The following is a 13,050-nucleotide window of genomic DNA, read 5'->3' on the forward strand; positions in this document are numbered from 1 at the left end:
ATGTGACTGTATTATTAGCACTTTAGCTCACATGGTTATGTTGTTGTACGTGATATATAGCATCTATTATATTTGACCGTGTTACAGTAATAGTTACTATTACAGTAAATAAGCTAACCTAGCATGATGTTGCTGTTAAAATGTAACTGTATTGTTAGCATTTTAGCTCACGTAGTTATGTTGTTGTACGTGATATATAGCATCTATTATATTTGACCGTGTTACAGTAATAGTCACTATGACAGTAAATAAGCTAACCTAGCATGATGTTGCTGTTAAAATGTGACTGTATTGTTAGCATTTTAGCTCACGTAGTTATGTTGTTGTACGGGATATATAGCATCTATTATATTTGACCGTGTTACAGTAATAGTTACTATTACAGTAAATAAGCTAACCTAGCATGATGTTGCTGTTAAAATGTGAGTGTATTGTGACCACTTGGTCATATTATTGGCTCATATTATTATAGCAAAACATAGACTTACAATTTCAGGGCTTCTTCTCTCAAAAATGGACCAAAGAAGTGAAGGATATGATGACAGTTGGTGCTCGTAAAAAAGATATCGTAGCTCTGTGGGCGAAAATGCTAACATTGCACTCACATTTTAACAGCAACATCACGCTAGCTTAGCTGATACACTGAAGAAAAACAAAGGTGCAACTCCACCTGCAGCTGACTGACAGTTGGCAGAGCTTTGGGCTGCATTTTAAGATGTGTAGCGAAGCCTGTGGAAGGAGGTTTTTTTTTGTTTATGAAACTTTAGAACTTTAAAGTGAGTGTTGTAGCATATTTAGTCTCAAGTGGTGCCCATAAAGGTTAATATGTTCCACGCATACATTTGCATGGTAGGGCCATCTTCTGGACTCCTTAGAGAGAACCTTCCCAGCAGAGTGGAAGTTGTTCTAGCTGCAAAAACACCCCTCTATTTCCGTCACTTGTGTCCCATTACTTTTGTCCAAACAGTGGACACAAGGTAAAGGACACTGTAAACAAGGTGAAAATGTGTGTGCCTGTGCTACGTGACCTTTTAACTTGAGGAGATGTTGAACATCGGTGTGCTGGTTGCCGCCGGCGACAGGCCACCTCCCTTCGGTGGGGGCAGCCTGGGGGAGGAACGTCATGCTGCGTGTGTGTGTGTGTGTTCGTGCAGCGGTGGAGGTCACCAACAACGAATACGGCTGGCGGGCAGCCCCGGGGGCGAGCTTTAATGATGACTCAGGGATCGTTGGAGGTCATCATAAAATACGGTCCACTTTGAAGGAGAAATGTTTCAAAACATTCCTGCGTTTGTTTAGTTTGGAGATGGGACGCTTGAAGGTGCTTTTTAATGATGTGCCAACAACACCATTCTACGTAGAGCAACAAACAGATGCTAAAAGGTGCTAAAATGCTTGCTTTGGAATTTGTAGATCCAGGCTTCTCTACACGTCTTAAAATAAATCTCTGCCACCTATTTAAGGGTCGCTACAGACAAGGGAGTTGTAAGTTTGATTGTTTTTCTTCAGTAAATAAGCCAACCTAGCATGATTAAAATAAAAGTAAAATAAAAAGTGTAGTGTTAGCATTAGCACCTGCTAAGCTAGTGTTGCTAATGTTTGTGTCCCACTCAGAACAGAAGAGGCTTTTTGGGGTCTTAAAGGTTGTCTATTATGAAAATGTTCCCGTTTATGAGCACCAAAAGTTTCCAGGTTTTCATAAGTGGAAAACCCACTCAGGCTTCGCTACACACCCTAAAATCTGCCTCACATGAACATGTGCCCCGAGAGCACCAAATGTCAGAAAAAGCTACCATCTTCCTCAGATTGTGTATGTAAAAGTACACAATAGCGCTTCTCGGTGTGGACGAATGGGGGTTGCCATGGCAACAAGAGCGATGCTATTCTCCTTATTCCAAGCCAAGTGTTTGGCATTTTCCCTTAAAGGTCAAAGTGCTACAGCCTTAAATGCTGCATCCCAGCGGATCAATTAAGGTGATCTATGTTTCGAGAACAGTTCCCCCCCAGGCCACAACGTTGTTAGCGGGCGACTTCGACTATAAAAGCAGCTGTTGTTGTCCACCATCTTTTCCATGTTGTGTCTAAAGTCAAGTGGAGCGCTGCCGCTCCGGGCTCCGTTTTGACGCCAAATAGATTAGCTGTGTGACTGCAGAAGCGTATATTTCTGGTCAATGTTAGGACCTGCACTGGAAGTAAATAAAGAAGCAGGGTGGGGGCTAATGACAGGTATCTATAGACACCATTGACTTTCAATTAGAGGGCGGGACGTTTGGCCATCCATCATACAGAGCGTGATGCATGGACTTCCTTCCTTGCTTCCTTGCTTCCTTCCTTCCTTCCTTCCTTCCTTCCTCCCTGCCTACTGTAAGCAGGAAAATACCATCATAGCAAGAGACAGGAAGTACACAAGAAATATGCAAGAAAATACTATCATAGCAAGATAGGGGAAGTATGCAAGAAATACGCAAGAAAATACTATCACAGCAAAATAGGGGAAGTACACAAGAAATATGCAAGAAAATACTATCATAGCAAGATAGGGGAAGTACACAAGAAATACGCAAGAAAATACCATCATAGCAAGATACAGGAAATACACAAGAAATATGCAAGAAAATACCATCATAGCAAGATACGGGAAGTACACAAGAAATACGCAAGAAAATACTATCATATCAAAATAGGGGAAGTACACGAGAAATACGCAAGAAAATACTATCATAGCAAAATACGGGAAGTACACAAGAAATACGCAAGAAAATACTATCATAGCAAGATAGGGGAAGTACACAAGAAATACGCAAGAAAATACCATCATAGCAAGATACAGGAAGTACACAAGAAATACGCAACAAAATACTATAATAGCAAAATAGGGGGAGTACACAAGAAATACCCAAGAAAATACCATCATAGCAAGATAGGGGAAGTACACAAGAAATACGCAAGAAAATACTATCACAGCAATATAGGGGAAGTACACAAGAAATACGCAAGAAAGTGCTATCATAGCAAAATGGGGAAGTACACAAGAAATACACAAGAAAATCCCATCATAGCAAAATACGGGAAGTATGCAAGAAAATACTATCATAGCAAGATACAGGAAGTACACAACAAAATGCCATCATAGCAAGATGGGGGAAGTACACAAGAAATACGCGAGAAAATACCATCATAGCAAGATACAGGAAGTACACAAGAAATACGCAAAGGTCAATACAACAAGAGAAACATGTCACAAAATGAAACTAAATATGCTAGATATTTTTATAAAGTAAAACCAAATGAAAAGACTAGAAACGACATGCATATTAATGCAACAATAATTCTTATAATAATAATATAAATATAATATTAATTATTATTATAATAGTTCTTTGGTCAACAAAAAAATACAAAGAGGAAAAGTGACAAATGAAGTACTTAAAAAATATGCAAGAGTATTTTGGAAGGTAAAATTGAAATGCATAATCATAAAATAATGAAGAAATATCTTGTAAAATAAGAGAGTATTTGTAGTTTGTTGGGGTGTACCTAATGTTGTGTCCCAGTGTGAGCAGCCGGCCCGCCGGCGGGCGTGGAGCTCCAGCAGCGTGATCGATTGAGTCGCATGCGGGAAAGTAAGTGAGTGTTAAACAATTAAGGCTGCTGGATGAGGAGCGCTGCCAGCGCCGCGCCTCAAGGTCCCGGTTCATGTTTGGAGGTCACGTTGGCTTATTTGCATCCAAACCAAACGCCAGCGTTTCTTCTCTGGATTCCACCCTCACTCGCTTTTCCTCTCTCCGCCTGTTCCTTTGGACATTACCGGCTCGCTTTGCTCAATTTCACGGTCTGACGGCACGGCGCGCCACGCCAGGTATCACGCAGGCGCACCGCATGTCAACTTGGTTATGAGAAAGAGGGATTTAACACCGAAGTAGAAGTTTATTTCATTGAGTTTCATGTTGGGGACGGCCGAACCAGCAGCAGAAGAAACACTTTTTCTCGTTGGCGGAATGGTAACCCGTTTAAACACGTAGAGCCTCGCTGGCCAATGACGTTGCTGCGAATGTTGGACATGAGCGAGAAGCTCCTCCACGCCGTTGCCTTATCTTTGGCTTGCACCTTTGGCAAGAGCCGCCCGAGTGAGGCGAAAAGGTTAATGAAGCCGTTAAAGGCACCTGCTCCGTCTCGCGGCACAACACGCAACCCCATGCTCAGCCCCCCCGTTCTCCTGGTGGTCGTATGCCCCCCCCGCTTCCAAGGCCTGAGATGGCCGACCGCGGTATCGTAAAAAGATTTAGTTATTTTTGTTATTCCATTGTATTACACAATACAGATGTACTCACTTGTTGCTAGGCAGAATTCAGGTTGCCCACTTTGTTGTGCGGGCTGACGGCATCAGGAAGTGGGATTTGATTCCAAAATAAGAGTCATGGGAAATGTCTCCCATGTCAGTGCTCTGTATACGATACAAAAGATGGAAGTCTTTTCTCATTTCTTCTGCTGTGTTGCCACAAAAAGCACAAAAGAGGGAGGGACTACTTTACGGCAATAAAACTGCAGTTTTATAGAAAGTGTGTGTGTGTGTGGGGGGGCAGACATGAAGTATAGTTCCCTTGAAAGGGTTTTCTGAGTAGAAGTGTTATTGTTCTATTGTTGCGTTCGAGTGCAGTCGAAGCAAAGCAGAAGGTCAGAGCTGACCGGGACCACAAATAGATGACAAATATGATTTGATTGATTTGGTTTATTTTTGGTGACGGAGGAAAGGAAGTGTCGTGCGTGTGAAGACACGAGAGTGGATTTAATTGAAGGAATGTATCTTTAAGCTCTTCTTTTACGCAGCTTGATCCTATTTGTTTGCGTGAAGTTTCCTGGAAGCACAAAAGGCAGCTTCAGTTGGGGGGGCGGGGGGGGGGGGGTGAATACAGGAAGACAGAGTAGAGCGGTAAAACCACTCTGGGGACGATACGGGGACGATATGTCCTCCTGGGAACCTTCTGATTGGAAACAAAGAGATTATTTCTGGCTGCACGGTGTCCGAGTGGTTAGCACGCAGACCTCACAGCTAGGAGACCCGAGTTCAGTCCCACCCCGTGTGGAGTTTGCAAGTTCTCCCCGTGCATGCGTGGGTTTTCTCCGGGTACTCCGGTTTCCTCCCACATTCCAAAAACATGCTAGGTTAATTGGTGACTCCAAATTGTCCATAGGTATGAATGTGAGTGTGAATGGTTGTTTGTCTATATGTGCCCTGTGATTGGCTGGCCACCAGTCCAGGGTGTACCCCGCCTCTCACCCGAAGACAGCTGGGATAGGCTCCAGCACCCCGTGACCCTCGTGAGGATAAGCGGTAGAAAATGAATGAATGAATTAATGAATGCCGTTATTTCTCAGGGCTGATTTCCTGGGGAGGGGGGCAGCTACAGGGAATATCACCATCACCTCATGAACTAAAGTCATGTTACATATCACGTCTGCACGAAAACAAATAAGGCCGCTAAATTAGAAATTTCACGTGTGTTTCTTCTCTGGCTATGAACAAAATTAGTTTTGGAATATCCGGAATCCCATTTGACTGGATGAGTCTTTTTGAGGCCCACACAGACGAGCCCAGACAATTCCCGGAGATGACCACGTCATCCCTCACGGTCAGCGTTGTTTCTCCTCCAAGCCCCATCTCTTTGCATCTTAGTGGCTTCATTCCCTGAGACAAATATGGACGTGCTGTCAGGCAACGCAAGCAGCCTCCTCAACGCTACATTAGGTCCACGCGCGTCGTCGGCAGCCTGATGGATTTCTTCATTAAACAGCAGGGCCGGCCCGCTGAAGGTCAAGCGGATCGGCGCCACTGGCGAGCGGCACAGTTTGTGAGCCAACTTTGAAACGGTTGGTTGGCGTTTAGCTTCTAAAATCATACAACCGAAACACAATGAGCTTCTTCTTCCAGCTCTGCTGGGGACTCCCAGAAGCGGTCACCGAAAATCTGTACTCGGGACTCGAGCAGTAGCATTCTGAATGTACTAACCCTAGCCTGAACTGTAACTCTGACCCTAACCCAAGTTGTAGCCCTTATCCTAGCCTGAACCCTACAACCCCAACCCAAACTCGAGCCCTAAACCTAACACCAGCCTGAACCATAACCCCAACCCCAACCCTAGCCCCAACCCCAACCCAAACTCTAAGCCCTAAACCGAACACCAGGCTGAACCATAACCCCAACCCTAACCCTAGCCCCAACCCCAACCCTAGCCTGAACTGTAACCCTGACCCTAACCCAAGTTGTAGCCCTTATCCTAGCCTGAACCCTACAACCCCAACCCAAACTCTAGCCCTAAACCCAACACCAGCTTGAACCATCACCCCAACCCTAACCCAAACTCTAAGCCCTAAACCTAACACCAGCCTGAACCATAACCCCAACCCTAGCCCCAACCTGAACCCAAACTCTAAGCCCTAAACCAAACACCAGCCTGAACCATCACCCCAACTCCTACCCTAGCCCCAACCTGAACCCAAACTCTAAGCCCTAAACCAAACACCAGCCTGAACCATCACCCCAACCCCAACCCTAGCCCCAACCTGAAACCAAACTCTAGCCCTAAACCTAACACCAGGCTGAACCATAACCATAACCCAACCCTAGCCCCAACCTGAACCCAAACTCTAAGCCCTAAACCAAACACCAGCCTGAACCATCACCCCAACTCCTACCCTAGCCCCAACCTGAACCCAAACTCTAGCCCTAAACCTAACACCAGCCTGAACCATCACCCCAACCCCTACCCTAGCCCCAACCTGAAACCAAACTCTAGTCCTAAACCTAACACCAGGCTGAACCATAACCCAAACCCTAACCCTAGCCCCAACCCAAACTCTAAGCCCTAAACCAGGCTGAACCATAACCCCAACCCTATCCCCAATGGGAACCCAGACTCTAGCCCTAAACCTAACACCAGCCTGAACCATAACCCCAACCCTAATCCAAACTCTAAGCCCTAAACCCAACACCAGCCTGAACCACAACCCCAACCCTAACCCAAGCCTGCAGCAATTTGATAAAGAATGAAAACCAATTTAGAAATCAGGAAAGAAGTCCATCACCTTTTCAGAAGGAGGTACCAGGATATAAGACGCTCCTTCTTCTTCTGCTGATAAGAAGGTTGCTAACCCTTCCTCATCAGTCGCTCGTGTAGCGTCAGCACCATTTCTCATACCGAGTCCAATAAGGATCTTGTCATCATCCCGGCCTTCATTTTCTGGCTGGGATTCTGCGGCTAATAAGAAGGCATCGTCTCCGACAGCTGCAATTTGTCAACGCTGACGTAGCGAACACGACGAGCTGATGTTTTCATTCAGTCTGCCTCACGCTTATGTTCCCATGTTGTTACCCAATCATTTTTTTTTTAATATTTAAGAGTGGAGGACTCACTTTGTCAAGGGTCTCCAAACCTCTTGGCTTTGCCCCACGTTAGCATTGTGTCTCCAAAGCAGAGTAAGGCAGCGATGACCGATCTGTTTTTCAGGGAGCTAGAGACCTACCACAGTCAGCACAGCACAGTTACATTCCTGTTTGCTGTCGTCAAAACCCAGACCGATCACAACAAAACTCGGATCCGAGCATGCCGGATTTCATGACAAGAAACTTCCCGGGCCTTTTAAACCAGTGTTTTTCAACCTTTTTTGAGCCACAGCACGTTTTTTTCCATTGGAAAACATCTATTGAAGTCTATAGGAGGAACGAGCTAGGTGTTGCCACACGGACCAATATTACATTGCTCTGCCAGTCTTTACACCACGGACACTCCACAGTAGCCATGTTTACATGACGAGTTTTTCTCTTTCCGAATGACTTTTCCGGAAACAATGGTATACATGGAAAGGAATATTCCAATCTCTTGTCTACATGCGTCGCTATAATCAACCAGAATAGTCAATGGGGCATTTGTAGTAAAACTTCCCCGAGTTGTTCTTTGTTGGAATACAGTAAAGTCTCATTATATCGATATCGGTTATAACGAATTACTACTTATTACGATACTATTTTCATTTCCTGGCAAATTTCTAGTCTTTTATGATATAATTAGTTCCGTTAGTACGATACCCGGTTATTATGATAATCCGGTTACTACGATGCCCTTTTCATCTCCCGCCAGCCAATTTGGTCTGCTTATATCGATACAAAAGCAGCTTAATTGGTTTAAGCTGCTTTTGTAACGCTTAAGGATTTCAAGAAGAACCAACTGACATAGCATACACACCTCTTCCAACGAAGACACAAGCGTACAAATACATACATGTATTTAATTGTGTTGTATTCAGATATCTTTTTATCGTTCGTGGTTTCTCTCGTGTGTATAGAATCTATAAACCACGAACGCAGTTGGTTCTTCTGTTGCAGGCATGTGTTTGGCCAGCTATGTGGGGCGGGTTGAGCATGACCTGTGAACCAGGTAGTGCGGGAATCGGTGTGTGTGTGCTGCGCTCTGGTGGTGGAAGTGTGAAAAATAAAGTTGACAGGAAGCAGCCGTTCGCCATGTTCTTTTTTTGGTATTGAAATCCTTAAGCAAAGATTGATTTAAGCTGCTCGACATTGTTCTATACTATAGAACAATGTCGACATTGTTCTATACTATAGAACAATGTCGAGTGCATTATTGCCCACTTTTAATGCAGTTCGGCGCAGGATCGGATATATGGATAGTCCGGTTATATCGGTATTTTTTCCGACTCCCGAGAATATCGATATAACGAGACTTTACTGTAACTCCGTATTGCCAGTTTTTCATTTGTCCAATCTTGAAATTTAGTTTGGATCAAAAAACAAACACGAAAGCTGCTTGCCAACCGCCAATAAACAACAGAAGAAGAAAAACGCACCCTGACAACTTTCTGTTTGAGCAGCTACAAGATACCTCAATCGGATTGGGGAAAGGAATATTCCACCCCTGTTAATCCGATTATATATTCATTCGGATTGGCACTATTCTTTCGGAATGAGGCGTATACAAAGGTTAGATGCTTTCAGTTTGAGCAAATAAACCAAATGCAATTGGAATATTTGGATCTACGTATACGTGGATTTTAACATATTCGCAAATGGTGAGGGGCGGCACGGCGGTCTAGTGGTTAGTGCGCAGACCTCACAGCTAGGAGACCAGGGTTCAATTCCACCCTCGGGCATCTCTGTGTGGAGCTCCGGTTTCCTCCCACATTCCAAAAACATGCTAGGTTAATCGGTGACTCCAAATTGTCCATACGTATGAATGTGAGTGTGAATGGTTGTTTGTCTATATGTGCCCTGTGATTGGCTAGCGACCAGTCCAGGGTGTACCCCGCCTCTCGCCCGAAGACAGCTGGGATAGGCTCCAGCACCCCCCACGACCCTCGTGAGGAACAAAGCGGTAGAAAATGAATGAATGAATGCAAAAAAAAAAAATAAAAAGTGATATTTGATAATTCCTCACGGCACACCTGACGATTTCTCACGGCACACTAGTGTGCCACGGCACAGTGGTTGAAAATCACTGCTTTAAACTACCCCGAAACAAGCAGGATCCTTCAGTCCCAATCTGGGTTTGGGCGTGCGTAGTATCGCGTATGAAATATTGATGAGATGTGAGAAGAGGGTGACAACACAGCAGCTTGTAAAGCCGCTGCTCTCGGATCAGCCATCCAAGAAGTTCACATGTTGTGGCGCTCCTCCACGGGGGGAGTCGGGAGCTCGGCCTTCACCTTGTTCGCTCTGTTGTTGTTGGAGCGGCTTTCATCGCTTCTGTAGACGACTTCCTGGGCGCCCTGCGAGCGCAAACAGGCCACAGGTGACAATAACGGACAAAATACAAGATATTTCATCACTGAAAGATCAGGAGGCCGTGTTATGTGGGGGCCCGTCTTGGAATTTCATACTTATCATCTTGCTGCGCCCTTGAGCAATACCATCAACCCCTGAAAATTTTTTTCCCATTAAATAATTATTTTTAAATATTTTTTTTATTTTACATTGTAGCTTTGCTGACAAAAATCACCTGTTTATATTTCATTCATTCATTTTCTACCGCTTTGTTCCTCACAAGGGTTGCGGGGGGTGCTGGAGCCTATCCCAACTGTCTTCGGGCGAGAGGCGGGGTCACCAGCCAATCACAGGGCACATATAGACAAACAACCATTCACACTCACTTTCATACCTATGGACAATTTGGAGTCACGGGCAGAACATGCAAACTCCACACAGAGATGGCCGAGGGCGGGATTGAACTCTCCTAGCTGTGAGGTCTGCGCGCTAACCACACGTGCACCGTGCAGCCTTGTTTATATTTAAAAATAAAAATATGTTAAAAAAAATAAGAATATAAAATAAAAATATAAAACATATTTAGCATTTTTTGTATCACCCACCGACAACTAAAAATAAAAATAAAAATAAAATAAAATAAAATAAAATAAAATAAAATAAAATAAAATAAAATAAAATAAAATAAAATAAAATAAAATAAAATAAAATAAAATAAAATAAAAATTTCCCAGATTTACCCTAAATCATCATAATAAAAAAATGCATATTTGAATACCAAACCCCTTAAAAAACACAAAAATAACAGATTTACTGTCAATGATAAAATTCAATAACAATAAGCTGTTATTAAATCAAGAATAAATACATAATATAGTAACTACTGCTGCTTCTTGATCCCTCAATCATTATACTTCAGGACTGCAATAAGCAATCAGGTTTATTCCATCTGAGTTAGTATTTTTAATACTGCTCATGTTTATTCGATGTAAACGTTCTTTATGACTTAAATAATAATAATGACTAAATACTTATGATCTGCACTCATCATGTACTATGTTGGCTAGGCTGGAAAAAACAGACATTTTCTTTTTTTCATTCATCCCTGATTGATGACGATAAAATGGTAGCTTCCAGGAAGTCATTTCCTCTCATTATTCTCGTAGCTACAGTATATCTCTCCCGCCATCTTCAAATAACGTCTAGAAATACACAGTACTACAATACAGCTCATCACTTGGTACTGTTCTTCCCGATAATATTTCATCCAAATAAGTCCGAAGTAGTACACTGCACCGTAATAATAATACACAATGCATACTAGAGTCAAATAGGACATGAAATCAAAGTAAATATGGTTTTTGTGAAACATAAAGCTTCCAAAGAGATATTGGACACCACTTCTTGTGCTAAATCCCCGCTTGCTAGACTTTTTAATGCGGCGCCACGTGGGGGAATCAAATCCTATTCACAGGTTGAAGCGAAGCCAACAAAAGGCCTCTGTGTTTGGAATTAGAACATCCTACTCAGTCATTTTCATTTTTTTGCTTTTTTTTTAAAGCACGTTTCGCTTTCCTTTGGTCTTGTCTTGTCGTCGAGCGGCACCAGCGGGAGCGGAACAAAAGGCGCTAAATGAGTGGAACATTGGGAAATGGCCAGCCCAATTGAGATCTGCGAAGGCTTCGTATTCGCCGCGGCTGAACTTTAGAAGGCATTTGAAATGAAGACGGAGGATTGCAAGGCAGGAAGGAAGTGAGAAGAAGTGGCACCAGTGGAGCTTTCTTCAGGCAACGTCTCGGCGGCGCTCGGGAACGCAGACTCGGGAACGCGGCATATCATGCATCATCTTCATGAAACCATTTCATCTCACACATTGCACAAATGTATTCTTTTTGTCAGAGCACAGCATATCATGTCTTGTCTTTATCACACAATCTTGGCTTTCAAGATTTGACCAAAGCAGCCAGACACTTGACACCCCCCCCCCCAATTCCGGACTCATTCCAGAGCACAGCATATCATGCATTGTCTTGATCAAAGTGGCCTCTTTGTCCAGCATAGCAACACTGTGATGGTTTTTCACAATTTGGGTCAAAATATGCAAAAACACAAAGTATGTTTTGAAAGGAAAATTTATATCTGGGGATCACAATATATAATATTACAAATATACAACATAAGGTGGCCAGAAATATTTCAATATTGTGTGGAAATATGGGCTAATAACTATAAAAGCAATCTTCACTCGCTAAATGTACTGCAAAAAAGGCCAGTAAGGATAATTCATAATGCCACCTACAGAGAACATACTAACTCCTTATTTCTAAAATCACAAATACTTCAACTTGCTGATATAGTTCATCTTCAAACAGCTAAAATAATGCATAAGGCTAAAAATAACCAATTAGCTAAAAATGTCATCCAATACTTCTCTACAAGGGAGGAGAAATATGATCTCAGGGAAGAAGTACATTTGAAACACTTCTATGCTAGGACTACGTTATGCTAGCCGTAGCATTTCAGTATGTGGAATCAAACTATGGAATGGATTGAGTAAGGAAATCAAACAATGCACAACGATGAGCCAATTCAAGAAACAATACAAGCAGTTGATGTTTGCTAAATACAAGGATGAAGAGTCTTGAACCAGTCATGATGTGCTATACATATCACTATATTGACACTTACTATGGTACCCATTATGGCATTGGATGCTTATATCATCTCCTACTTCGGTACGTGACTAAAAACACTTTAACTATATTAGGAAAGCAGGAAGTGAACAAATGTAACAGTTACTGATTGTAAAAGTACCGGATTTAAATTTTGGATAAAAACAAAGCTAAAATAGCCAACCAGACACCTGCAGCCCAACACCACTAGGTGGTATTTGGATGCTATGATATGCTGTGATGCATCCCGTATTATTTGCTAGGGAATTGCCACTTCCTGTATTTGTAGCAGTAAAACATTCCTCCAAGCCATCGGAGTTAAAATATTCAACGTGATGTTCTCCCGTTTGTCATTCCCAGTCAAACTCTTCCCCCGCGGCGGCCATGTTTGCTCTGCCGTCACACGATCCACAATCTTGCAGGGGAATCGTTTGGTAATTTGCCTTTAATCACAGCTTCCCCTCTGACTGTTCAATATTTCAAAAAACAAGAAGATTGTAAATATTTCACGCCGGCGACGATTGATCCAAAGTGAAACTGGGCTATGAAACGTTGAAGATGTCCATCAAGAGTTTCCGAGGGAGTCGCGCTTCTACCGCGGCTGCT

The 13,050-nt window shown here is 43.0% G+C and overlaps 1 protein-coding gene across 4 annotated transcripts in view; it reads left to right on the forward strand.

Annotated features, from left to right (window-relative positions):
- Window positions 1–13,050, forward strand: part of LOC131107463 (MAM domain-containing glycosylphosphatidylinositol anchor protein 2) — a 165,416-nt gene that overhangs the window by 26,883 nt on the left and 125,483 nt on the right. The window lies entirely within an intron of this gene.

The sequence above is a fragment of the Doryrhamphus excisus genome, linkage group LG19 (assembly GCF_037039965.1).
Source record: "Doryrhamphus excisus strain RoL-2023G ecotype Guam linkage group LG19, RoL_Dexc_Guam_v1.1, whole genome shotgun sequence".
Taxonomy (NCBI): domain Eukaryota; kingdom Metazoa; phylum Chordata; class Actinopteri; order Syngnathiformes; family Syngnathidae; genus Doryrhamphus; species Doryrhamphus excisus.